Source organism: Hylobates moloch, unplaced genomic scaffold, assembly GCF_009828535.3.
Source record: "Hylobates moloch isolate HMO894 unplaced genomic scaffold, HMol_V3 SCAFFOLD_17, whole genome shotgun sequence".
In the NCBI taxonomy this organism is placed as follows: domain Eukaryota; kingdom Metazoa; phylum Chordata; class Mammalia; order Primates; family Hylobatidae; genus Hylobates; species Hylobates moloch.
This window is the reverse complement of record NW_026652292.1, coordinates 36,577,233-36,604,851: the sequence shown is the minus strand read 5'-3', so window position 1 is coordinate 36,604,851 and position 27,619 is coordinate 36,577,233. Positions and strand designations below refer to the sequence as shown.

Below are 27,619 nucleotides of genomic sequence, written 5' to 3'. Positions count from 1 at the left end.
TTTACTTTTGAGCATTTTTAATTACGGTTTTTGTTTACTTTTCCAGTAGAAATTAAGTGTTATTTGTCCTTTCCACACAGAAAACATTTTATCCACTTTCCCCACTTATTACTGTAGAATGTATGTTGGGCATCCCCAGGCCTTGACTCTTAGGCTTGTCATTCTTCAGACATCTCAAGCTTCTGAAGACTTGACTGAGGACCAGGCAGGATGAATGATCTGTGCCAGGAGGCAATATCGTCTTTTCGCATGGCCTGATTTCAGGAGAAAAAGCAGATTCTGAAGAACTGGCCCTGGAAGTCAGCATACTGCAAGTGAGAATGATATTGTTAAATCCACTGACAACAACTTAGCTCTCTCTCCATTCCTCAAGTCACTTCTTATCCCTAATGAGCCCACCATAGCAAAGAAGCTAGACTGTGGGTACTAGATTACCATGTTTAGCTTGGTTAAGCCTCAGAGCCTAATGGTGACTGCCTACTTCTACCCCACCACTACTGGCAAGGGAGATTTTGTGGGCACATCCATACTCATTGTATTAGTCAGGGTTCTCTAGAGGGACAGGGCTAACAGTATAGATGTATATATGAAAGGGAGTTTATTAAGGTGTATTGGCTCACACAATCACAAGGTGAAGTTCCACAATAGGCCATCTGCAAGCTGAGGAGCAAGGAAACCAGTCTGAGTCTCAAAACCTCAAAAGTAGGGAAATTGACAGTGCAGCCTTCAGTCTGTGGCCAAAGGCCTGAGAGCCCCTGGCAAACCATTAGCATAGGTCTAAGAGTCTAAAAGCTGAAGGACTATGAGTCCAATGTTCAATGGCAGGAAGCATCCAGCACGGGAGAAAGATGGAGGCCAGAAGTCTTAGCCAGTCTAGTCCTTCTACGTTCTTCTGCTTTCATTCAAGCTGAGCTGGCAGCTGATTAGATTGTGCCCACCCAGATTGAGGGTGGGTCTGCCTCTCCGAGTCCACTGACTCAAATGTTAATCTCCTTTGGCAACACCCTCACAGACACACCCAGGAACAATACTTTGCATCCTTCCATTCAATCAAGTTGACACTCAATATTAACCATCACACTCATCTTGTAGATGAGAAGGGCACACTAAGTTCTGGTTTATGGTTTGAGAGAAAGATCACTGTTATCCTATTAGGTATATGAACTTTATTTTGTAAGAATTAAAAGGGTAATTGTATAATTTAGGGGGACAGCAGACACTTATTGGTAGCCTATGTAATAAGCTTACAACTTGACTTTGTGATGGAGGGAAAACATTTTCCAGTTGGGCTTGCTTTTCCTGGCAGGACTACACTAAGAGATCTCAAAGCAGTTGAGATTTACCTAACAACTGTGGTTCTTTGCCTTTTCTCTACTGTAATACATATGCTCACATATGAACCCATTTCATAGGTGAATGTGGATTTAGACAGTTTAATTACTGTTGGAATAAAATAGATTTTGGATAACACATAAATGACATCTCCTAGCTTCTAATTTTTTTTTTCCAAAATTCCTTTGTCACACATCTGTGTATCTCAACTTCTCAGATGACGAGAGATAAATGTAAAACAGTAATGGTCTTTTTCTTTGCCCACATAGTGTTTCTGGCCTAGACTGACACAAATTAAAAGATCAAGGACAGATGTCCAATGACGTAAGCGGAGGAGAGAGAGTGGGGAGGACACACTAGTCAGTATGTGTTTTCTGCTTGGGATAAAAGTTTTTGAGAAACTAAAATGTGAGTTGGAGGGTATATTGAATGATGCCTCTTGCTAGGTGTACCCATGGAATTGTTATTGTACATATTTACATATGAGGTGTAGCAGAATAAAAAAGGTGGAAAATTACTATTAAATGGATTTGCTTTACAATGATCATAATCTCAATTAAGAATGTAGTGATACAGTTTTGTCTTTCTGGACTTGTGACAATTTGGGCTTGTCTTTAGTAAACTATTAACGGGTCAGACTTGGTCTTGTGACTGGCATCTGGAGAATGATGTAATTTCAGACATTCATGAGAAAAGAAAAGATGTTGGAAGTATACATAAAATAGCCTGAGAGTTTGACATTCTTTTTCCTGTTAGTACATGGGAGCATAGTTATTTGAAGAACAATATTTCAAATATATGGTCCTTTGAGTAGGAATGCTACTGTGTTACCCATAACTTTCGAGATTTTTTAAAGCTAAAATTAGCAAAGTTTTTTGGTTTTTGTTTTCAGCTACTCTGAAGACCAGCTAATTTTTCTCTTTCAACATATATTGAATGTTTACAAAGGCCTTACCTTGTATTGCCTAAATATGATGAGAACTGGAGTTGAGAGTCATGAAACCTGAATTTTATCGTTAATTTATTTATCAATTATTTATTAAGCCCCTATTACATATTCTGTATTGAGAAACAAGGATGGATTAGACTAGTTTCTGTCATCAAAAGTAGTAAAACCGTGTGGATTATAATTACCTATCATTGTGAGACATCTGCCCACCTCATACAATGAATAAATATGCATAGGTATGGGTTCATAAACGCAGTTTTGTTTTGTTTTAAGCTTATATAAATAGTATTCTGAATTTATCATTTTGAAATTTTGCTTTTGTACTTATTTTAAATTGCTGTTATTGTTTATTGTTTAATTATTGTGAATTATCCCCTCGTAAAAATATATAAAATATATTTATTTCTTTTTTGATTAGTCAGAATTTTGATTGTTCCGGTTTTTGCTGTTATCAAAAAAGATGTCGTGAATATGCTTGTCCATGTCCCTTACGCCTATGTGTGTTAAAGTTTCCAGGAAGAAACTTACGTGGTCATAGGAAAAATGCATTTTCAACTTTATCAGCTAAGGCCAAATCCAAATCGTTTACCAAAGAGCAGGTACCAATTCACACTCATCAGTAGCATAAGAGAAGTAAAACAGCCTCTTATTGCCAGACTTCTAAATTTTTTGTCAGTTGAATGAACATCAACTAGTGTCATATGATTGTTTTAGTGGTAATTGTCCTGAATTCTTTGAGTTGTGTTTAACATAGTTATTAATACTTTTAGTTTCCTCCCCATGAATAATACTGACCTTTTGGTCATTTTATTGGCTTTAGATCACTCTTTTATTACTTATTGACTTGATCCTTATTCTTTATATAGTAATCTAAGTATTAATTCTTTGCAATTTGTGGATAAATATCTTTTCCTGGTTTATCATTTGTCTTTTATTTTTGTTTATAGTTCCCTATCCTACTCAATTCAGTATATTTGAACTTATCAATCATTCTCCTTTGTTTTGTTCTTTTTTCTCATCCAAAAAATATGTTACTACTCCAATTCATAAATTATGTTTTCCTATATATGCTTCTGAAATCTTTAGAATTTTAGTTTAAATATTTGTTAATAACTAATCTGTAATACATTTAATGTTTGGTTTTTATGCTACTTTTTTCATATGTTTTACTTCTACGCATATTACAAACTACATAATGGATTATTATTATTTTTGCTTTAAGTGGGTAATTAGTTTTTAAAGAAATTATTAACTAAAGTCTTTCATACTGGCCATTTCTAATGCTCTTCAGTTCTTTCTGTAGACCTGTGTATCTATCTGGTATCATAACTTAGAGCTGAAGTACTCCCTTCACCAATTTTTATAGTTCCAATCTGCTGGCAATGAAGTCTGTCAGCTTTGTTAGTCTGAAAATGTTTTTACTTCACCTTCATATTTGAAGGCTATTCTACTGAATATAGACTTTTAGGTTAGCAGTGACTAAAAAAAATTTTTTTAGCTCTTTAAAAATACTGTTTCATTGTCTTGTGGGATGCATTATTTCTCATATGAAGTCAGCATTCATTCTTGTTTGTATTTTTCCCCTTTGGTGCATTCTCTCCCTCTCTCTCTCTCTCTCTCTCCATATATATGTTACACATACACACACACACACACACACACACACACACACACACACACACGGAAAAGCCAATGGTGTTGCTCTGGTATGAGTCCGAACATTTGACAATTGGTAGTGCTGATGGTGTAAGTCCCAGTCTAAGGGCAGGAGAAGACTGATGTAGTAGTTCAGTCAGGTGTAGAAAGAAAATTCTTCCTCTACCTTTGTGTCCTATCCAGGCCCTCAGTGGACTGGATGATGCCTATCCACCTGGAGAGGGATATCTGCTTTACTCAGCATACTGATTCAAACATGAATCTCGTCTAGAAATACTCTCACAGACACACCTGAAATACTATTTAACCAAATATCTGGGCATCTTGTGATCCAGTGAAGTTGACGCATGAAAGCCATAACACATACCCATTCTCTTTTTCTTCTCTTTGGTTATATTTGAGGGTTTCCTCTTTCTCATATCCTATCTAAATTCCTTCCTTCCTTCGTTCCTTCCTTCCTTCCCTCCTTCTTTCTCTCTCTCTCTTTTCATTTCATTTCTTTTCTTTTCTTTCTTTCTTTCCTTTCTTTCTTTCTCTTTTCTTTCCTTCCTTCCTTCTTTCTTTTTCTTTCTTTTCTTTCTTTCTTTTTCTTTCCCTACCTTCCTTCCTTCTTTCCTTCCTTCCTTCTTTCCTTCTTCCTTCCTTGCTTCCTTCCTTCTTCCCTCCTTCTTTCTCTCTCTCTCCTTTCTTTCCTTTCTTTCTTTCTTTCTTTCTTTCTTTCTTTCTTTCTTTCTTTTCTTTTTCTTTCTTTCTTTCTTTTTCCTTCCTTCCTTCCTCTTCTTTCTCTCCCTCCATCCCTCCCTCCCTCCATCCCTCCCTCCCTCTCTCTTTCTTTCTTTCTTTCTCTCTTTCTTTCTTTTTTCATCTTCTGTCTTTCAAAGGAATTTATCCTGTTGGTTATATTGCTTTTCTTTGAGAATTAACACTTTATTTATTTTATTTATAATTAATTAGCACATAATAATTATATATATTTATTGGATACAATGTGATGTTTCAATGCAAATACACATAGTATTATGACCAAATTGGGGTAATTTCCACATCCATCACTTTTAACATTTATTATTTATTTTTCGTGACAATATTCAAAATCTCTTCTAGCTATATGAAATATGCACTGCATTGTTATAGTAACCCTGTTGTATTTCTTAATGATATTCTTACTGGCAGCAATTAACTATCCTCAGATCTATTCAACTCTTTAAAAAACACATTTTACCCCACCACCTCTTCCTTCTGTTATCTTAGTTTTCTCTCATTTCCTAGCATATCTTTGAAGAGAGTTGTATCTACTTGCAGTTGCTATTTCCTCAACCCTCCACTCACCCCTTAACCTGTTCCAACTTGACTGGCTAAAGTCACCAGCCACCTCCATGCTACCAAATGCAATGGAGATTTAAAATTATTTATAAGTGTCTCAGCACAATATGACATCATTGAATATGCCTCATTTATTTAAATGATCTCTTTATTGGTTACTGAAATAGTATATCTTTCTGGTTTCCTTTCCTACCTCTTTGGCATTTAATCTCTTGTCATCACTGGGTGCACATTCTCTTCATATTGGCCATCAATTACTGGGATCATTTGAATTTCATTTGTAGATCTTTTTTCTTTTCATACTCTTTACTTTTATATTAGAAAATCTCATCTTTTGTTTGTTTGTTTTTTGAGAAGAGTCTTGCTTTGTTGCCCAGGCTGGAGTGCAGTGGTGCCATCTTGGCTCACTGCAACATCTGCCTCCTGGGTTCAAGCGATTCTTTTGCCTCTGCCACTGGAGTACCTGGGATTAAAGGCAGGCACCACCACACTCGGCTAATTTTTGTATTTAACAACCATGTTGGCTGGGCTTGTCTTGAACTTCTGACCTCAAGTGATTCGCTTGCCTCAGCCTCCCAATGTGGTGGGATTACAGGCGTGAGCCACTGCACCCAGCTGGGAAATTTTATCTTTAACCATGGTTTCAATTACCATGTACCTATTTTTTTATAGCTCTTGGATATTTTTTCTCTAGTCCAGAATTCTTTTCTGAACTCCAGACACATATTGGACTATACACTCAATATTGTCCCTCAGATATCTGAAAAAATTCTCAAATTTCAAAGGTACAATATCATTCTCATGATTTTGTTACATCAAATATAATCCTTTTCAATTTTTTTTTTATATGATGAATGGGACCATTATTCATCTATTTTGTCATGTCCAAAATCTAGGGGTCTACTTTTATCTTCCCCCACCCTCCAACATAAATCAAATTTATTACCTAGTTAACTTTAAAATAGGTATTCAATCTATAATATCTTTCTGTCCGAGTCTATTTATATCAACAGAAGCTTAGTTCAAGTTGCCATTTTTCCTTGTCTGGACCACCATGATTATTCCCTGACTGTTATCAGCTATATGTTTAACAGTATGTACATTGAGACTTTTAATTGTTTCAGAGTTTTTGCCACAGCTCCAAAGCTGAGAACAATAGGTAAAAGATACCCCTTAATTCTGATGTACTGCTAGTCATCTTTGTAATTTATTAGATAAACAAATTTATGATTCCATACGGCTTATATAAGAGAATTCTAGAGTTTACTGAGAAAATTTAGAGAAGAAGAGAATGTTTCCAGGGCCCTGGTAACTTCAATAAGAGGACATTTCCTATAGTTTTTCGGGTTGATAAATTCTCAGTACATTTAATCTGGCAGGGATACTGCAGATTTTTAAATGACATTGTGGTTATTGTAGAGCTAGTTTTATTTGCTTACCTCTCTCCTGAGACTCTTGCCCTTTCCTTTGATGTTAAGCTTTATCTGACACTTAAAGTAGAGATTTTGCTGTGTTTCAGCTTCTGAATTGTGAGACATTTCTGTAGAGAGATTAGCATGACTTTACAGGCAAAATTCTGTAGCCCTTTTTCACCCAAAAGTTCCTGTATCTTCCAAAAATAATTTCAAGTATTCTCCCTCTAACTATAACAGGTATGTACGGTTATGAAAGGAACTAAGGGAAGAAATCCCTTTCAATGTTTCAATTCCCTTGTACATGAGCTGTCTGGCACTTTACCTATGGGAACTGCCAATGCAGCTTGTTTGCTGACAAAATATCTCTGCAGAATTATCACACAGTTTCATGGTTTAAAAGTCAGATGGAAATACATCTCTTCTGTACCTAATTGCATTCTTGTTGTGGTTACTGATCGTTTGACAATATTAGCAAATTTTTCTGTCATCCATATTTCCAGCAGGGCCTCCAATGTGAAGCTAGATTCTTAATTCCACAAAACTCTCCCAGATAAAAAGGGTAAAATGAGATATGCCAAGCAAGAACAAAAAGATAGAAAATTAATGCTGATTCTTTCAGATAGCCTGTTCTTTTTTATCATCTCTACTAGGCCAAGTGATATTTCGTGTCAGAATTTTTCAGAAAGCGCTAGTATCAAAGACATCTACAGATGTGTGAGGCTGTAACATGATTGTATGCGTAACTTCTTCCATCTGTAGAATTGTCCATAAATTGTAATAAAATATCTCATGGAGTGTATTTTGCTGAAATATGTCACTTTTATAAGGGTCTGTTTTATATTTATTTATTTATTTATTTTTGAGACAGAGTCTTGCTGTGTAGCCCAGGCTGGAGTGCAATGGCGCGATCTCTGCTCACTGCAAGCTCCGCCTCCTGGGTTCACATCATTCTCCTGCCACAGCCTCCCAAGTAGCTGGGACTACAGGTGCCTGCCACCACACCTGACTAATTTTTTTTTGTATTTTTAGTAGAGACGGGGTTTCACTGTGTTAGCCAGGATGGTCTTGATCTCCTGACCTCGTGATCCACCCGCCTTGGCCTCCCAAAGTGCTGGGATTACAGGCATGAGCCACCGCACCCGGCCTGTAAGGGTCTGTTTTATAAATTAGACCATGTCAAGTACTTTGGGAGAGACAATGGAGAATGCATTTCAAGTGTTATTTTGGCTACCCAAAGGTATTGTTGAAAGCATACAAAACCAAAAACTCTTAAGAAATTATTTTTGTTCTCCAAGAAACTTATGTGATGTGTCAGAACAGAGCAAAAAGGCAAACAAAAGAATGTACGGATCCATTTCACTGCCACAGGAGGTGTTGCCTGAAGAAGATGAATCACATTACAAATTATCTAATTTAAAGCAATTCAGAGATACGTCAGTGTGAAATTTAGTATATTTATAATTTTGACAAATGATTTATTATGAAGTCTTTCATTAATTAAAATAGTGCCAATTGAAATTAGAATACTGGATTTTTTTGGGGAAAAAGACATAATTTCGTCAGCTAGGTTTTGCTTCTAATGAAGAAATAACCACGTAAATAATTTCTATTAATATTTTAAAATAGCCTTTATATTCTTATTTTTGTAACTGCAAAGGAATCATACTTCATACTCAATCTCTATTAAGTCTTTAGCTCATGCTAGGTGCACAGTAAGCTATTAACTAGAGATTTTAGGCAGCATAATTAGCATAATAATTTGTATCTAGAAGGGGAGGGAAAAACACTCTTCTTATCAATCATCAAGGAAATGTAAATATTTTTTTAACCTGAATCAAGACAGTTGGGGAATTTAAAACTGATTGTAGGACTTTAGTGAAAATAAATATTTTTTTAAAGATTTTTGAAAATTCTCTCTTCCGTAAAAGCAATGAGAAAATTGGCAAAAACTTGTTAAAATCAAAACTTCCAGAACTCTAAAAACTAACAAAAGGCTTGCAGCAACATGAAGTGCATTCCCCGCCCCCCCGCCCCACCCCAGGAAAAGTGGCGGAATCTCAGTAAGAACAGAAAGCTTTGCGATGTTTTAATTTATCGTACTTCCACTTTCTAGCATCCAGCTCTGTGGTAGCCTTGAAAACTGACAGTCTGCATCAGAGTGAAAACTGGAGCTTCTTCAAAGACCTTTGCCAGAGCATTGCCATTACTTGTCCTGTTGATGGTTTACTTAAGACCTCACTTGCAAGGCTGTCTTTATTTGACCTCAGTCAGAGCTAACAGTGCAAAAAGCCTCTTCTCTGAGGGTGTTTGTCAAAAACAATCACAGGCAATTGCTTAACTTCATGTGTGACTGAAGCCATGAATGACTGTTGAGGCAAACAGTAGACAAACCATGAAGCTAAAAGGAAAAATCAGGTAAACAAAAATTCAGTAGGAGTTTTGGGAAAGCCCTAAGATATTTCTGGGATTCTAAAACACTACAGCATGCATGTGACTGTAAGCATACTCAGAAAAAAAGTGAAAAGTCCTTAAGCTCTTACTTCTCATTGATTTTGTGACTCTGTGCAAACAGAAAATGAAGACTAAGAAGGAGTGATCAACTATCTGACTAAGTATTGAAAAATGTTATGGGAGCCTAGTGAGAATTAGAGCCATAAAGAAGATGCCACCTGAGGAGAGCTTTAACCTCCCTTTAGCCAAACTTAGCAGGAAGCCAGCTGGTAAGGGGACCTAGGATTGATGCAAAATCTAAGAAAAGAGAACCCAGAGAGGTAGGTCTAGCTCTTGACTTGAGAGTAGTTGTCTATCAAGAGAAAATAGTGGCAAAACTTCTATTGGAAGATTGTCAGGGCCCAGGGAAAAATAATAAACATTTCCAGAGAAATAAAATGATCAGTGGTTTCCAGGGACTCGAGGGTAGGAGGGGAGAGGTATGATTGGTTACCAATAGACATAATGAACTTTTGCCATAAGGAAAATATTTCTTATCTGGATGTGGTATTAGTTAAACAGGTGTATATTCAAACTAATTCAACTCTACACTTAAAACAGATATATTTTCGTGTATATAAACATAACTCAATAAGTTAGACTTAAGAAACAAATGCTTCCTGAATCATAAGACAAAGATAAACAGCCCAAATAAAAATAGGCAAAGAAAATTTAAAGGCAATTTACAGAAGAAAGAACTTTTGTGACCCGTCCTCGCCCACCAGAAATAAGAAGGTGCTCAAACTCTGGAAAATTTAGTAAACTATAAATTTATGTAACACCAAGATAAATTTATACAACACCAATAAAATATAAATTTATACAACACCAGTAATTTATACAACACTATCCTCCTGCAGAGATATAAAATGTTTCTACAGTGTACATCTAGAAATGAAATTACTGGGCCATATGGAATGGACTTGTGTAACTTTCAAGACCTTCTTGTATTGTTTTCTAAAGTTGTTGTTCCAGATTACATTCTTACCCTGAGGTCTCCATTTTCTCACATTTTGCACAACAAGTGTTTAAAATTTTTGCCAATAGAAAAAATCTGTTTTATTATTTATTATTTTATTATTTAGAATGTTTTTCTAAATCTATTTTTTTCTATTGGCAAAAATGTTTTCCTCCTAAGGCACCATTATAAACATGCAGTCAAATAGCATGCAAGGCTACTAAGTTTCTTCCTTCCCTTTTGAAGGAATTGCAATCTTCCACCTCTTGTGAAGCCACAGGGACACAGGGATAGTGTGGAGAATGCTTCTGTGGGCATCTGATGCTCTATCCTATGACTCAATCCCAGAGCCTAGTATAAATTTAAATAGGCACAACTACACTCCCGTTGACTCTCATAAAAGGGGCTCTATAGTGAATTATGCAATGATTTCCAACCTGCAGAAAAAGCTTTATAAAATAAATTATTATGAAAGTATCAAGTTGTTATAGTTTGATCTGCGATTGTTTTAATGCTCTAAGGAACTGAATGCTCTACGGACATTGATGCTGAAATTAGAGTTGTGAATGAGTTTCGAATCTTGTGTGTCTGTCATTAGCCAATTAACAGAAACTCCTTCGTATGTGCCTAAGCATACTGGATCATAGTTAAAGGAAAATGAGTCTACTAAAAAGATTAGCTGTTCCAAAATAAGTTTTTCGAGAGGCTTGTGAGCCAAACTAGAAAGACAGGACAATCTCACTTTATTGTGAAATAATATTCCATTAACTAAGGACTGAAGCAAAAATCCAACCATTTCCAAGCTAAACATATTGAATGAATCAGTAGCCTAGATTATCCAAAATGCAACAATTATTTTTAAAAGATGTTACTTTTAAAACTTGTCAGGAAGTCAAGGCATGAACTCTGAGCAGAATGCAGTGGGCAAACGTCAGAAGGTTGGATTCTCAGTCCTAAGTCTGACCACAAGCTGACTGACTCTTGCAACCTGTTTATTTCTAATAAGCTCCAGCTTCCAATAGGAGTTTGATTGCACCATATGTCTTTGAAGACCTCATCAAGCTCTCAAATTCTATTAAGGTGTACCATATAAATTTGCAATATTTGATCAATTTTGTCTTCAGAAATGGTTAGGTCTGTGGTTAAACCTAAAAAATTCTAATCCGAGAGACTTTATGGATGCTTACAAAAACCTATGAGATTTTTTTGACAAAGAATATTGAATATCCTGATTTCTGACTACAAGTAACTTCAAAATATCTGATTGGAATTTTGGCATATTCAGTCCAATAAGGTTATTTTTATTGGAGAGAAAAGCAATCAATTAAGCATATTATTTAATTGATTCAATTGAGCAATTGAATGTGGCTCACGCTTGTAATCCCAGCACTTTGGGAGGCCGAGGCGGGCGGATCACGAGGTCAGGAGATCGAGACCACGGTGAAACCCTGTCTCTACTAAAAATACAAAAAATTAGCCGGGCGTGGTGGCGGGCGCCTGTAGTCCCAGCTGCTTGGAGAGGCTGAGGCAGGAGAATGGCGTGAACCCGGGAGGCGGAGCTTGCAGTGAGCCCACATCCCGCCCTTGGAGGCAAAAAAAATACACCACCAAAAAAAAAAAAAAAAAAAAAAAAAAGCCACTCTCTACTGCATAGATTATGCAATTCAAACTATGTGGTCCCTCCCTCATTAGGTGCTAAAATACACATATCATATGAGATAGATTATTTATCCACATATTAAATCTCACGGGGAGTTTTGTGTTTTACTGCTATACCTAACAAAAGCAAAGAACCATTTTTAAGTGAATATGTATTTTTTCTAAATAGACTGAAATATTCATGTGTATTAATGGAATTCTTATCAATCTCTTGTAAGTATAGCTATTCTCAGAGGTGCCTCATGAGCAGCAACGTGATTTGAATGGCGTTCTTATTTTTTCCCATTTAAAATTGTCCTACTTCATCAGATTAAATATGTAGCTTTTTTCCTAGAAACTTGTTTTCAAAATGTACATTTTGAAGGAGTGGGGAAGATAATCCACTTAGTTCTAAACTCTTGGTTTGGTTTAGTTGCGAGAGCATGGAATTGGGAAGGTGTTACTGTGATCCAGCCTTCACCCTGAAACCAAAATCATCTGCCCTACATTGCTTGGACACTGAGAACCAAAACTACCTAAGTCCTCATCCCCTCTGAAACAAAACAAAACAAAATAAAGCAAAACAACTAAACCTCACTGTCTATATTACTGGAAAGATCTTTGAATCTTTTGTGCCAACGTCTTTACCTTGCTATTTCCAGCAGGCCAGAAAAGTTGGTTAATTCTTATGCAATCCTAATCAAGTCCTCCCTTTCACTTTTCCTCCATCTTACACAAAATTTCCAATTCTTAATAAATTCTGCTCTTGCCCTATTCCCTTCATGACACTGCTGAAACTTTGTGGAGATAGATGGTGTTATATATTATATTAAGCAATAAGCTAAATGTCTTAACAGGTGGTGTTAGTGATATTTGAAAGCTGGCACTCAACAGCCTACTTTACAAATTCACCAGCATGGTTAGGATTACATGCTGAACATTCCTGGCCTCAATGTGAAAAGCCATAAAATTCAACCAGAGGACTGTAATCTTGCAATGCAATTATAAGTTATAATTTCACTAATTTGTCTTTATTTTGTAGGATTATTAAGAAAGTCTACTTAAGAACTTAGGTAGACTTTATGTTTATTCATTAAACATATAGTGTGTAACTAATTTGAGGCAAGCATTTTTCCAGGCTTTGGGGATTTAGTGGTAAACAAGGTGGTATGTTCTTAGTGTTCATGGTGTTTGGGGGAAGGAGATAGATAATGATCATGTGAACAAGCGAATAAGCAAGATCACTACACGCTGTACTACTATAGGAAGGAAATAAACAGTTGAGGACCTAGCAAGGACACCTAGGATCAGACAGACTGAACAAGAAAGACTTTGTTGAGTAGGAGACATTTAAGCTGAGATCTGAGGGAGGGAGATCAGCCATCCATTGAAGGGCTAGAGGAAAATCTTTTCAAGTAGGGAGAATAATGGGAAAAAGGGGGATTAGATTATTCAAGAATAAAGAATGGTCTCTTGGTTGAAGTGCCAAGAGAAAGGAGTAGAGAAAGATGTGCATTTATTGAGATATATTTTCAAGTCAACACTAGTAGGGCTAGGTGAGAAATATGAAGAAGTAATTGGGATTCACTCCTGGTGGTCCCTGCCTATCACCAAGTAGAACTCTGGAGGAAATGGGAACTCATCATTACCTGAATCCGGCACCTTTCCACCTGATTCTCTACTCATTCATACTCAAACTCAGCCTCACTTCCTCCAGGTTAGTTGCAATATTTTCTCTCTTGGGTCAGGTAAGATAGGAGTTATTTTATTTTTATTTATGGGTCTTCATTAAGAAATAATTTAGCTAGCAAAAAGTACAAAGCCAGAAGCATCACAGCACCCAACTTCAAACTGTACTACAAGGCAACAGTAAACAAAAAAGCGTGTTACTGGTACAAAAACAGACACATAGACCAATGAAACAGGTTAAAGAACCCAGAAATAAAGCCACACACCCACAACCATCTGATCTTCGACAAGCTCGACAAAAACAAGCAATGGGGGAAAAGATTTCCTATTCAATAAGTGGTGCTGGGATTACTAGCTAGCCATACACAAAAGATGAAAACTGAACCCCTTCCTTTCATCGTATGCAAAAATCAACCAGGATGAACCAAAGACTTAAATGTAAAACCTAAAACTATAAAAACCCCTAGAAGGAAACATAGGAAATGCCATTCTTGACACAGGTCCTGGCAAAGATTTCATGATGAAGACACCAAAAGCAATTGCAACAAAAACAACAATTGACAAGTGGTACCTAATTAAACTAAAGAGCTTCTGCATAGCAAAAGAAACCATCAGCAGAGTCAACAGACAATCTACAGAATAGGAGAAAATATTTGCAAACTATGCATCTAACAAAGGTCTAATATCCAGAATCTATAAGAAACTTAAATCAACAAGCAAAAAATAAACAACTCTATTGTCAGGCCTCTGAGCTCAAGCTAAGCCATCATATCCCCTGTGACCTGCACGTACACATCCAGATGGCCGGTTCCTGCCTTAACTGATGACATACCACCACAAAAGAAATGAAAATGGCCTGTTCCTGCCTTAACTGATGACATTATCTTGTGAAATTCCTTCTCCTGGCTCATCCTGGCTCAAAAGCTCCCCTACTGAGCACCTTGTGACCCCTACTCCTGTCTGCCAGAGAACAACCCCCCTTTTTCCTTTACCTACCCAAATCCTATGAAACGGCCCCACCCCATCTCCCTTCGCTGACTCTCTTTTCGGACTCAGCCCACCTGCACCCAGGTGAAATAAACAGCCTTGTTGCTCACACAAAGCCTGTTTGGTGGGCTCTTCACACAGACGCACATGAAATCTATTAAATAAATGAGCAAAGGACATGAACAGACACCTCACAAAAGAAGACATACACGTGAGACCAACAAGCATATGAAAAAATGGTCAACATCACTAATCATTAGAGAAATGCAAATCAAAATTATGTTAAGATACTATCTCATGCCAGTCAGAATGAATATTATTAAAAAGTCAAAACATAACAGATACTGGTGAGTTTGCAGAGAAGGGAGAATACTTACACACTCCTGGTGGAAATGTAAATTAGTTCAGCCATTGTGGAAAGCAGATTGAAGATTTCTCAAAAAAACTCAGAACTGCCATTCGACCCAGCAATCCCATTAATGGGTATGTACCCAAAGGAATATAAATCGTCCTACCATAAAGACACATGCATGCGTATGTTCATCGCAGCACTATTCACAATAGCTAAGACATGGAAACTACCTAAATGATCACCAGTGGTGTACTGGATGTGGAAATGTGGTACATATATACCATGGAATACTATGCAGCCAACAAAAAAATGAAATCACGTCCTTTGTAGTAATGTGGATGGAACTGGGGGCCATTATCATATTAATGCAGGACCAAAAGAACAAATGCCATATATTCTCACTTATAAATGGGAGCTCAATACTAAGTACACATGGGAACAAAGAAGGGAACAGTAGACACTGGAGCTTACTTGAGGGTGGAGGGTGGGAGGAGGATGGGGATTGAAAAACTACCTATGGCGTTTATGCTCATTACCTGGGTGATGAAATCATCTGTACACCAAAGCCCCATGACACACAATTTACCCATGCAACAAACCTGCACATGTACCCCGAATCAAAAATAAAAGTTGGAAAGAGGAATCCAAAGAAACAATTTGTCTTTTAAAACTATATATGTGGGTGCCATTTGGAAACAAGCCTACTTTCCCTGAGAAGTTGCCACAAAAATACTTGTCCTCCCTGTACCAGTTGAAAATCCAGGCTGTCATAGCCAAAGGAGTACTTGGCTAACTTTCCCAAAGCATCTTAATTTATATTAATTTACGCATTACTTAATATTCCATTGCACTAAGGACTTGCCTCCTTTGGCTTAATACTATTAAACCATCAAATAATGTAAGTAATGTTTTCCAGTTTCATCTTAACCAAGCCACTTTCAGAGTATTATTTGGTTTCCCATTTAGAATGAATACTGAGTATTTAGAAGACAACCAAATTACCCTTAACATCATCATTTACTATGTGTGAATTTTCCTACTTAGTAATTCTGTAATTTGCCTGGAGGATGTATAGGTATATATACATGTTTTAGTTCTGGCTGCTATGACAGTCTTAGACTGGGCAGCTTATAAACAATAGAAATTTATTTCTTACAGTTCTGGAGGCTGGAGTCTGAGCTCAGGGTCCCAGTGTGGTCTGGGTCTTGTGAGCATTCTCTTACAGGTTGCAGGCTGTGACTTCTCTTTCTTTGTATCCTCACTTGTAGAAAGAGAATGTTAGCTATTTGGCTTTTTCTGTTTTTAATTTATTTTAATTTTTGTGGGTACATAGTAAGTGTACATATTTAGATCCCATCATTTGCAATACCCTGGATGGAAATGGAGAGTGGACTGTCTCACGAGTTACATGAGATAGTTTGGTACAGGCATGAAATGTGTAGCAATCACACCATGGTGAATGGGGTATCCATCAACTTAAGCATTTATCCTTTGTGTTTCAAACAATCCAGTTATACTTTTAGTTATTTTAAAATATACAGTTAAATTATTTCATACTACAGTCACCCTGTTGTGCTAGCACATACTAGGTCTTATTCATTATTTCTGTGTTTTTGTGTCCATTCCACATCCCCACTTCCTCCCTGCCCCCACCCCCCACCACTCTTCCCAGCCTCTGGGAACTATCCTTCTACTCTCTACCTCCATGAGTCCAGCTGTTCTAATTTTTAGCTCCTACAGATAAGTGAGAACATGCAATGTTTGTCTTTCTGCCTGGCTTATTTCACTTAACATAATGACCTGCAGTTCCAGCCAGGGTGTTGCAAATGACAGGATCTCCTTCTTTTTTATGGCTGAATAGTACTCCATCCTGTATATGTACTACGTCTTCTTTATCCATTCATGTGTTTATAGGCCTCTATGTGGCTTCCAAATCTTGGCTATTGAGAATAGTGTTGCTAAAAATATGGGAGTGCAGCTATCTCTCTGATATACTGATTTTCTTTCCTTTGAGTATATATCGAGAAATGGGATTGCTGGATCATATCATAGCTCTATTTTTAGTTTTTTGAGAAATCTCTAAATTTTTCTCCATAGTGGTGGTAATGATTTACATTATCACCAACAGTGTATGAGGTTTCCCTTTTCTCCACAGTCTAACCAACATTTGTTATTGCCTGTCTTTTTGATAAAAGCCATTTTAAGTGGGGTGAAATGATCTCTGGTAGTTTTGATTTGCATTTCTCTGATGAGCAATAATGTTGAGCACCTTTTCATGTACCTGTTTGCCATTTTTATGTCTTCTTTTGATAAATTTCTATTCAAAGATTTTGTCCATTTTTGAATTGGATTACTGTATTTTTTTCTATAGAGTTGTTTGAGATCCCTATATATTCTGGTTATTAATACCTTGTCAGACGGATCACTTGAAAATATTTTACCCCATTCTGTGGGTTGTCTCTTCACTTTGTTGATTGTTTCCTTTGCTGTGCAGAAGATTTTTAACTTGATGTAATCCCATTTGTCCATTTTTGCTTTGGTTGCCTGTGCCTGTGGGGTGTTACTCAAGAAGTCTTTGCCCACTCCAATGCCTTGAAGAGCTTCCCTGAAGTTTTCTTTTAGTAGTTTCATTGTTTTAGGTCTTAGATTTAAGTCTTTAATCCATTTTTTACTTGATTTTGTATATGATGAGAGATAGGGGGCTAGTTTCATTCTTCTGCATAATGGATATCCAGTTTTCCCAGCACCATTTATCAAAGAGACTCTCCTTTCTCCAATGTATGTTCTTGGAACCTTTGTCAAAAATGAGTTCACTGTGGATGTATGAATATAACTCTGGGTCCTCTATTCTGTTCTATTGGTCTATGTGTCTGTTTTTATGCCAGAACCATGCTGTTTTGGTTACTATAGCTTTTTAGTATAATTTGAAGTCAGATAATGTGAGTCCTTCAGTTTTGTTCTTTTTGCTTAGGATACCTTTGGCTATTCTGGGTCTGTTATGGTTCCATAGAAATTTTAGAATTTTTTTTTTCTATTTCTGTGAAGAATGTCATTGTCATTTTGATAGGAATTGCATTGAATCTGTGTATTGTTTTGGCTAGTATGAACATTTTAACAGCATTTTTTCTGCCAATCCAGGAACATGGAATATTTTTTCCTTTTGTTTTGAATCCACTTCCATTTCTTTCATCAGTGTTTTATAGTTTTAATTGTAAAAATCTTTTACTTCTTTAATTTAGTTCCTAAGTATTTAATTTTATTTGTAGCTACTGTAAATGGGATTACTTTCTTAATTCCTTTTTCAGATTGTTTGCTGTTGACATATAAAAATGCAACTGATTTTTGTAGGTTGATTTTGTATCTTGTGACTTTACTGAATTTGTTTATCAGTTCTAATAGTTTTTTTTGGTGGATTCTTTAGGTTTTGCCAAACATAAGATTATATAATCTGCAGACAAGGATAATTTGACTTCTTCCTTTTTTCTTTGTCTTGTCTGATTGCTCTAGCTATGACTTCTAGTACTTTGTTGAATAACAGTGGTGAAAGTAGGCATCCTTGTCTTATTCCAGATCTTAGAGGAAAGACTTTCAGTTTTTCCCCATTCAGTATGATACTAGCTGTGGATCTCTTGTACATGGCTTGTATTGTGTTGAGGTATGTTCCTTCTATACCCAGGTTTTTGAGGGGTTTTATTATGAAAGGATGTTGAATTTTATCAAATGCTTTTTCAACATCAGTGAAAATGGTCATATGGTTTTTGTCCTTTATTCTATTGATGTGATGTATTACATTGATTGATTTATGCGTGTTGAATCGTTCTTGCATCCCAGGAATAAATCCCACCTGGTCATGAAGGATGATCTTTCTAATGTATTGTTGAATTCATTTTGCTAGTATCTTGTTCAGTATTTTTGCATCAATATTCATCAGAGATATTGGCCTATAGTTTTCTTCTTTAATGTGTCTTTGGTTTTGTTATCAGGGTAATACTGGCCTCATAGAATGAGTTTGGAAGTATTCCCTTCTCATCTATTTTTAGAGTAGTTTGGGTACGATTGTTATTAGTTCTTCTTTAAATGTTTGACAGGTAGAATTTATCAGTGAAGGCTGGGTCCCAGGCTTCTACTTGCTGGAATACTTTTTATTACAACTTGAATCACATTGTTTGTTATTGGTCCATTCAGGTTTTGAATTTCTTCATGGTTCAATCTCAGTAAATTGCAAGTGTCTAGAAATTTATCCATATCTTCTAAATTTTCCAACTTATTGGCATATAGTTGCTCATAGTAGCCACTAATGATCCTTTAAATTTCTGTAGTATCAGTTGTAGTATCTCCTTTTTCATCTCTGATTTTATTTATTTGAGTCTTCTCTTTTTTTTTTTCTTAGCCTGGCTAAAGGTTTGACAATTTTGTTAAACTTCTCAAGAAACCAACTTTTTGTTTCATTAATTCTTTTGTATTGTTTTCTTCAGTTCAAATTCATTTATTTCTGCTCTGATCTTTATTATTTTTTCTTCTACTAATTTTGGGTTAGGTTTGGTCTTGCTTTTCTAGTTTTTAAAGATGCATTGCTAGGTTGTTTATTTCAAGCTTTTCTTCTGTTTTGATGTAGGTATTTATAGCTATAAACATTCCTCTTTGTACTGCTTTTGCTGTATCCCACAGGTTTTGGTATGTTGTGTTTTCATTATCATTTGTTTCAATAATTTTTTTTATTTTTTTCTAAATTTCTTCATTGACTCACTGGTTATTCTGGAGCACATTGTTTAATAGTGTAGTTTGCAAAAATCCTCTTGTCATTTGTGTTTTTTTATTCTATTGTGGTCGGAGAAGACACTTGACATTATTTTAAATTTTTGAATGTTTTCAGGCTTGTTTTGTGACCTAACATATGGTCTATCCTTGAGAATGATCCATGTACTGAGAAAAAGAACATGGATTCTGCAGCCATTGGATTAAATATTAGGTAAATATCTATTAGGTTCATGTAGTCTATAGTGCAAACTAAGTCTGATGTTTCCTTGTTGATTTTCTGTCTGGAAAATCTGTCCAGTGATGAAAGTGGGTTGTTGAAGTGTGCAGCTATTATTGTATTGGGATCTATCTCACTCTTTCACTCTAACAATATTTGCTTTTTGTAACTGGTTGCTCCAGTGTTGTGTGTACATACATTTATAATTGTTATGTCCTCTTGCTGAATTGACTGCTTGATTATTATACAGTGACTTTCTTTGTCTCTTCTGACAGTTTTTGTCCTGGAATCTGTTTTGTCTGATATAAGTATAGCTACTCCTGCTTTATTATTATTATTTTTTTATTTGTTTGTTTCCATTGGCATGGAATACCTTTTTTCATCACTTTATTTTTAGTGTATGTGTGTCTTTACAGATGAAGTGTGTTTCTTGTAGCAACAGATCACTGTGTCTTGTTTTTCTTCCATTCAGCCATTCTATGTCTCTTGATAGGAGAGTTTAGTCCATTTACATTCAATGTTATAATTGATAAGTAAGGACTTACTCCTGGCATTTTGCTATTTGTTTTCTGGTTTGTTGTGGTCTTCTCTTCCTTCTTTCCTTCCTTCCTGTATTCCTTTTAGTGGAGATAATTTTCTCTGGGGGTATGATTTAATTTCTTGATTTTTATTTTTGGTGTATTTGTTGTTTTTTTTTTTTATTTCGGGTTACCATGAGGCTTTCAAATACTATCTTATAAACCATTATTTTAAGCTGATAACAGTTTAACAGTCTTTGCATAAAAAACAAATAAGCAAAAAGAAAACTAATACAAACTCTACACCTTAACTTCATTTTCCTGCTTTTTAACTTTTTGTTGTTTCTATCAATATTTTATTGTACTATTTCTTGAAAAGTTGTTGTAGTTATTATTTTTGATTGGTTCATCTTTTAGCCTTTCTTCTTAAGATAAAAGTAGTTTATACACTACAGTTACAGTGTTATAATATTCTGTATTTTTTCTGTGTACTTACTATTACCAGTGAGTTTTTTTTTTTTACCTTCACATGATTGCTTATTACTTGTTAAAGTCCTTTCTTTCTGATTGAAGTACTCTTTTTAGCATTTCTTGTAGGAAAGGTCTGGAATGGATGAAATCTCTTAGTTTTAATTTGTCTTGGAAAGTCTTTATTTCTCATTCATGTTTGATAGATATTTTCACCAGATATACTATTCTAGGGTAAACGTTTTTTCAGCACTTTAAATATGTTATGCTACTCTCTCCTGGCCTGTGAGGCAGCAAGTTGTCTTCTGGCCCAGGGTGTGTCTAGATATGTTGTCTGAGAATTAGAGCCTGGAATGGGGGCCTCAAAACTCTGCCTGGTACCCTATCCTACTCTGGCTGAACTGGTATCCAAGATGTAAGAGAAAGTCTCTTTGCTCTTTCCTCTCCTCTCCTCAAGCAGAAGGAAGGAGTCTTTTTTGGAGCCATGAGCTATGTAGACTAGGATTAGGGCAGGGGAGGGACAAGCACTCCCTTAGCCACCCTTTCTGGTATCTCAGTAGGTTGTGTGCCCCCTCAGTCCACTGGCTTTGAGTCTAGCTCAGCAATAGAATTCTCCTAGGAGTTGCGGTCCTTGTGGCCTAGACTACCTTTCAAATGTATTCAGAGCCCCATAGCACTTTAGCCTGTGGTGGCATGGCTTGCCAGAGCTCAAAGTTCAACCACTGGGATGGGTAATTTCCTTCTGGCTAGGCCCAGTCCAAATGCTCCTTTGTGGATGGGCATCAGCTAACTACAGCTCAGTTCTGTTTTCTGCTGTGACGGCAGAACCAAGTTCAATGCAAAGTCTCACAGTCATTGTGTTCTTCTTCCACAAGTGCACAGGTTCTCCATATCACACGGCCACAGGGGTTAGGGGGAGGGGTGGCTTTAGTAAATCAAGACTGCTTTTTCTCCTCTTCTCAGTGCCTCTTTCAGTAACATGAAGTTAAAACCAGGTACTGTAAGTGCTCACCTGATTTTTGGTTCTTATGAAGGTGCTTTTCTTATGCAGATAGTCGTTAAATTTGGTGTTCCTGCATGGTGGGGACAATCAGTGCAGTCTCCTATTCTGCCATCTTGCTCCACTCCTGGCCTCTTCTTTTAAGAGTACTAATCCCATTCACAAACGCTCCAATGTCATGACCCAGTTACTTCCCAAAGGCCTTCCTTCTAAATACCACCATGTCACAGGTTAGAATTTTAAAATAAGAATTTTGGGGACACACACACACACACACACACATATATATAGATGTACATTTATAGTCAAAATTCATTATTCGCAGTTTCTATATTTACAAATTCACCTACTTGCTGAAATTTATTTATTTGTAACCGAAAATAAATGCTTGGGGCACTTTTGAGGTTATTCACATACATGAGCAGAGTGAAAAAAATTTGACTTATTCAATGCACATATGCCCAGCTGAGGTTAAACAAGGCAGCACTCTGCCTTTTTGTTTCATGTATAATAGCGTAAATAAGGGTCCTTCCATAGTCCATTTATTGCCATGGTTTTTACTCTTGTGTGCTTCTTGTTAGTGATTTCACCATTTAAAATGGCTTCCAAGTGTAGTCCCAAAGTGCTGACTAGTGTTCCTAAGCACAGGAAGGCTGCGATGAACCTCATGGAGAATATATCTGTACTTGATATGCTTAACTCACGTATGGCCTATAGTACTGTAGGTCATAAGTTTGATGTTCATGAACCAACATTTATTTACTCAGCAGTTCTTGAGTGAACCTTTAAGAAAAGTTGTCTTTAAACAGAAACATTCATAAAACAAAGTTATATATTGATCTGTTGATAAAAATGTGACCAGAGGCTTATAGGAACCTCTTCCTGTCTTTTCTCTAGGAAGAATGTTTCAGTATTTGCTAATTCAGTGCTCACAGCATTTTTGTAAACATAATTCCATGAATATTGAGAATTAACAGCATATATTACATCCATAGATGTATAGTAATTCTGTAAGTTGAAAGGAAGTTTCTATCTATCTATCTATCTATCTATCTATCGATCTATCTATCTATTCATCCATCTATCTGACATCAGGTGTGGGATATTTCGTATTAATAGAAGCCAAGCACATATTTCCACAAAATTAAAAACCACTGAGATCTAAGCACTAGCATAGACTTAGCATAAGTCTTAGCCAGTTTTGTGTTTCCATGTGTGTGCTATTTTTATTTTTAAAATACATTACTTGGCTGTATGCTTTACTGCTCTCCTTCTTTTCTCCCCATCTCTGGTATCTTAGCCAAATGTGTCCGACTGCATATCGTTGCCTCACACCCATAGGGTATTTTGTTTTGTTTTGTTTTGAGACAGAGTCTCACTCTCTCACCCAGCCTGGAGTGTAGTGGCATGATCTCACCTCACTGCAACCTCTGCCTCCTGAGTTCAAGTGATACTCGTGCCTCAGCCTCCCAAGTAGCTGGGATTACAGGCTGTGCCACCATGCCCAGCTAATTTTTGCATTTTAAATAAATACAAGGTATCACCATGTTGGCCAGGCTGGTCTCGAACTCCTCAACTCAAGTGATCCTCCCACCTCAGCCTCCCAAATTGCTGGGATTACAGGCGTGAGCCACTGCAACCACCACTCATAGGGTTTTTTGCGTTTATGCCTAGCTCCTATTATTCTTTTTACATCAACTACTTTGCTCTCTTTACATGCACAGACCTGAACTATTTTCCTTGAAGAATTCCCCCATTCTCACTTCTCTACCTCTAGACAGCTATAATCTCTCACTTCTATAAATACTATGGTCTTTTCATCTCTGTGGCAGTAGCATATTGTACATCTGATTTTGATGATTTGGGTACTTGTCTCACTCATTTTGTGTTTCCCACTTTGCCTAACCCAAGGCCTTGTTCAATATATGTTTACGGAATAAAAATATTTAGTCCTCAACAATTTTAGGTCACAAACCTCTTTAAAAATGACTAAAGCTTATTCTCAGAAAAAAAAATGTAGTATAACTTAAAAGTTGTACTACATTTCTGAGTATTTGAAGCTCTTTTCTCCATCACCACCACCTCTCCAAGTCCACGAAGTCTTTGTTAAAAACTTCTTATTTACTTCAGTCTCCTCAGAATGACAATGGAAAGTTGATGTCCACAGAAGTCAAGTAACTTGTCTCAGGCTAGTGGGAAAGCTAAGACTGGTGCTGGCATTTTACAATTTTCAGGAAAGAGGTTTTTCTATGTGGGTGATTTAATCTTGACCATAATAATGTTCTCCTGTTTGCTCCAAATGAGGAGACAGACAGCTAAAGGAAATTTCGTTCACTCTTAACCACAGACTACTGTGCTGGTGGATGTTGTTGAAGTCAACAAGGAAGTAGTATTATGTAGAGTCAACAGAAAGCGGTGGACAGAGAAGCAGAAAATTAATTGCAACCCCTCAAACCTGCCATTTACCATTTCTGAGTCTCTACCTCAGCCAAAAAGTTTTGGGGGAATAAAGAGTCTAATGACCCCAGGGAATCGACATGTGTTCTTCAGAGGAGGTCAATAGTCAAACACTAGTCTAGTTGGTTTCATTCTACAGCAGAAAGTCAGGTAAAGTAATTAGTCTCAACATTTCGGGGCTGCTGACTCATTTCCACTTCCTTTAGAGTAGCCACTCAAACTCTGTCCACTTTTTTTCTCCATAGAAACATGATAAAGATCATTTCTCTGGAAGCATTCATATTTCAAGATGCTCTGTATGATATACATTAAGGTAAATATTCCTAATCCTTGTCTCCAGGGTTAGAGAAGTTTGGGCTGCACTTTGCTGTTTTTAAGCCAGTAGCCAGACTGAATTCACTGTTTTTCCTTAACTCAGCATACCAGCTGACCCTTGGTTGCAGCCATAACCAATCCTTTCTCAAGGACAAAATCACACCTGCCTCTCTTGTCCTTTCCAGGCTCTGAGCTAAAGTCTTGGCATCTTTCTTGTATGCCCTCCAAGTAGTAGTCCAAAAAGATACCAAAACTCAGATTTTATGGAAAAAGATGTTTCCTGTAATATCTTTTATCTTGGCTTTAACAGTGTGCATTTTAATAAAAATATTGACTTAAATATTGACTTAAATTTATGTGTTTGTTTATGTTGCTACTCACTGAGGACTTGCTTGATTGGATTAGGCAAGTTTTCTTTCCAGTTGGTTTGAGGCACTAGAATTTCAGGAAGTCTTCAGTTTTTTTTTTTTTTTTCCAGCAGCAGAAATTTGGGGTCAAAATGTCTAGGCTCTCTAGTGCTCAGTGCTGTAGAAATTAAAACATTTAGATGTTCTGGATGACCCAACTTTAACTGTGATAAAATATATGTTGGATATATTTTATTGACATTTTTTCTTATCTACTGACTTTTATTTTAACTTTTTAATACAAAATCTCCCCTATTGATTGAGAATATACAAAATTTTAGTTTTTATTGGATTGAGTTTGAAATATATTCTGATAAAAAGCAGAATTTAAATGTTATAAGTTGCCAAGAAGGGTAGAATCACAACTTGATAATAAACCTAAATATAAATTTAGAAATTAAAACATTAAAAAGTTAAGAAAAAATAGAAGATTTTTTGGTCTTTTGTTTTCTTCCTTTCATGTATAAAACACTTCACAAATGCATTGCTATAGTAAATATTTAAACCTTATAAAAGTTTATACATAAAAATAGCAACATTTTCTTTTTCCTTCAAATATCACTCAGCTCTCTAATTTTAACCAGTGGGTGATATTAACATTTTTAAAGGCTAAAAATAAATAATACTTAGAGTAAAGGGGAGAATAAATTTTCTAATAGGAAAAAAAGTGATTTTAAATAAAAAATGATGTTGAAATCAATGAAAAAACATTGATTGCATGAAGATAAGGGATAAACATTAAAAAGTAACTAATGGCGGGCACCTGTAGTCCCAGCTACTAGGGAGGCTGAGGCAGGAGAATGGCGTGAACCCAGGAGGCGGAGCTTGCAGTGAGCCGAGATCGCACCACTGCACTCCATCCTGGGTGACAGAGCCAGACTCCATCTAAAAAAAAAAAAGAAAGAAAGAAAAGAAAATACTAAAACTTAGAAGTCATTAGAATTTATACAAAAACAATAATATACACTAAAAGATATATAAATTGATAGATAATATTCTGATTATATATTTTTGTGAAATACATAATTACACACAATAATAATACATATATCTGTATACTATAAAACCTGGTGACTTAAGCAAAACCCATATATTACATCTCACAAATTCTAGGTTATGAATTTGGGAAGTGTTTAGTTGGCAATTCCTTTGTTCCACATGGCATTAATAGGAGTTACTTGGTATTCATCTAAGGCCAAGCTGGTCAGGAAGGTCAATGTCAGACTCAATGTTACCCAATATTTTGGTAGGGATTACTGGAAGTCTGGGTTCAACTGGATCTCCCCTTTTCCATATAGTTTCAACATCTCTCTATATAGTCTCTCTGGAAGAGTAATTGGACCTCTTGTGTGACTGCTTAGGGCTCAAGAGAATATGTGGGCCTGCCCAGAACTGGCCTAGTGTCAGTTCCACATTCTGTTGATCAAAGCAGTCATAATCAGACCCAGATTCAAGACGAGGGTGAATAGATATCACATCTATATGGGAAAAGTTTCAAAGAATTTGTGGCCATCTATAATCTGCCACAGATGGTAAAGTAAATGTGTAAAGTATGGCAAGAATTTAGAAAAAAAATAAAAGGAGATGAGCAAATGGAATCAAAATCTTCCATGAAAGCAGAACCAAGAGCAGTTTAAAAAATAGAATATCCATATCTTCAATAAAAATAAGGAGCTCAAATTCATCAAACAAACAAAACTATAACTTAAACTAGCCAAGTGGCATGGATCCTCAGTAGAACTAACTGAGGAGAAACAACATGGCAAGGCCAACAACCCAGGGCATTTTGTTTGTTTTTTATATGAGGGTATATTATTGTATTAGTTATCTATTGTTACCTTATAAACTAACAGCCCCCTGCCCCACCATAAAAAAAAAATAAAACTTACCACGTTGCAGTTTTTGTGAGTCAAGAATCTGGCAGCAGTTTAGCTATGTGGTACTGGCTCAAGATTTCTCAAGAAGTTTCAGTAAAGACTGCCAGCAGGGTTGCAGTGTCATCTGAAGGCATGACTGGGGAGGGTCACTTCCAAGATGACTCATGCAGTTCTTGGCAGGAGCTTTCTGTTTCTGGCTACATGGGCCTGATCATAGAACTACTCATGACACAGCTTCCCCCAGAGTGGGTGATCCAAGGGCAAGAAGGTGCTCATCTAAATAGGAAGATGCAATATTTCTATAATCTGATTTTGGAAATGACATATCATCACTTCTCCTGAATGCTATTGGTTACAGAGACTGACCCTCATACAGAATAAGAAAGGGGTAAACCAGGGTGCAAATACCAGGAGGCATGAATTATTGAGGCCTCTTGAAGGTAGGTAGAGGAGTATACAAAGAGTAAGGGAAACCTTTGCCTTCACTCTCATGTCACATCTGAAAGTTCACATCTTTTGCAAGAAATAGTTGTTTTCTACAGTTTTATCTTAAATTAAGAGATGGAATCCCTCTTGGAAAGGAAAGACACAGGGGCTCTTAAGACAGACTGTGCATATACAAATTTTTATTCTATGTCAGCTTCATGGTTATGGTTAACTGAAATCTACGAGTGCCCACTGCAAATACTATCCTAAGAGAACAATGGACTGGTAAATATCCAATGGCTTGCTCTTTATGAAGATAAAAGTATAATAACACGGGCAGTGCATTGCAAATGTGTTTTGGAAGACATTTCATTATGGCCATAAAAA

At 36.4% G+C, this 27,619-nt stretch overlaps 1 long non-coding RNA gene across 1 annotated transcript; it reads right to left on the bottom strand.

The window, feature by feature from the left end:
- LOC131381631 (uncharacterized) lies at nucleotides 1-26,908 on the bottom strand. The gene is made up of 4 exons (XR_009210509.1): nucleotides 26,819-26,908; nucleotides 25,693-25,814; nucleotides 621-695; nucleotides 1-293 (listed from the first exon to the last, which is right to left on the bottom strand). It is a non-coding gene; the product is annotated as an uncharacterized LOC131381631 (long non-coding RNA).
- Between the last annotated feature and the right edge of the window lie 711 nt (nucleotides 26,909-27,619).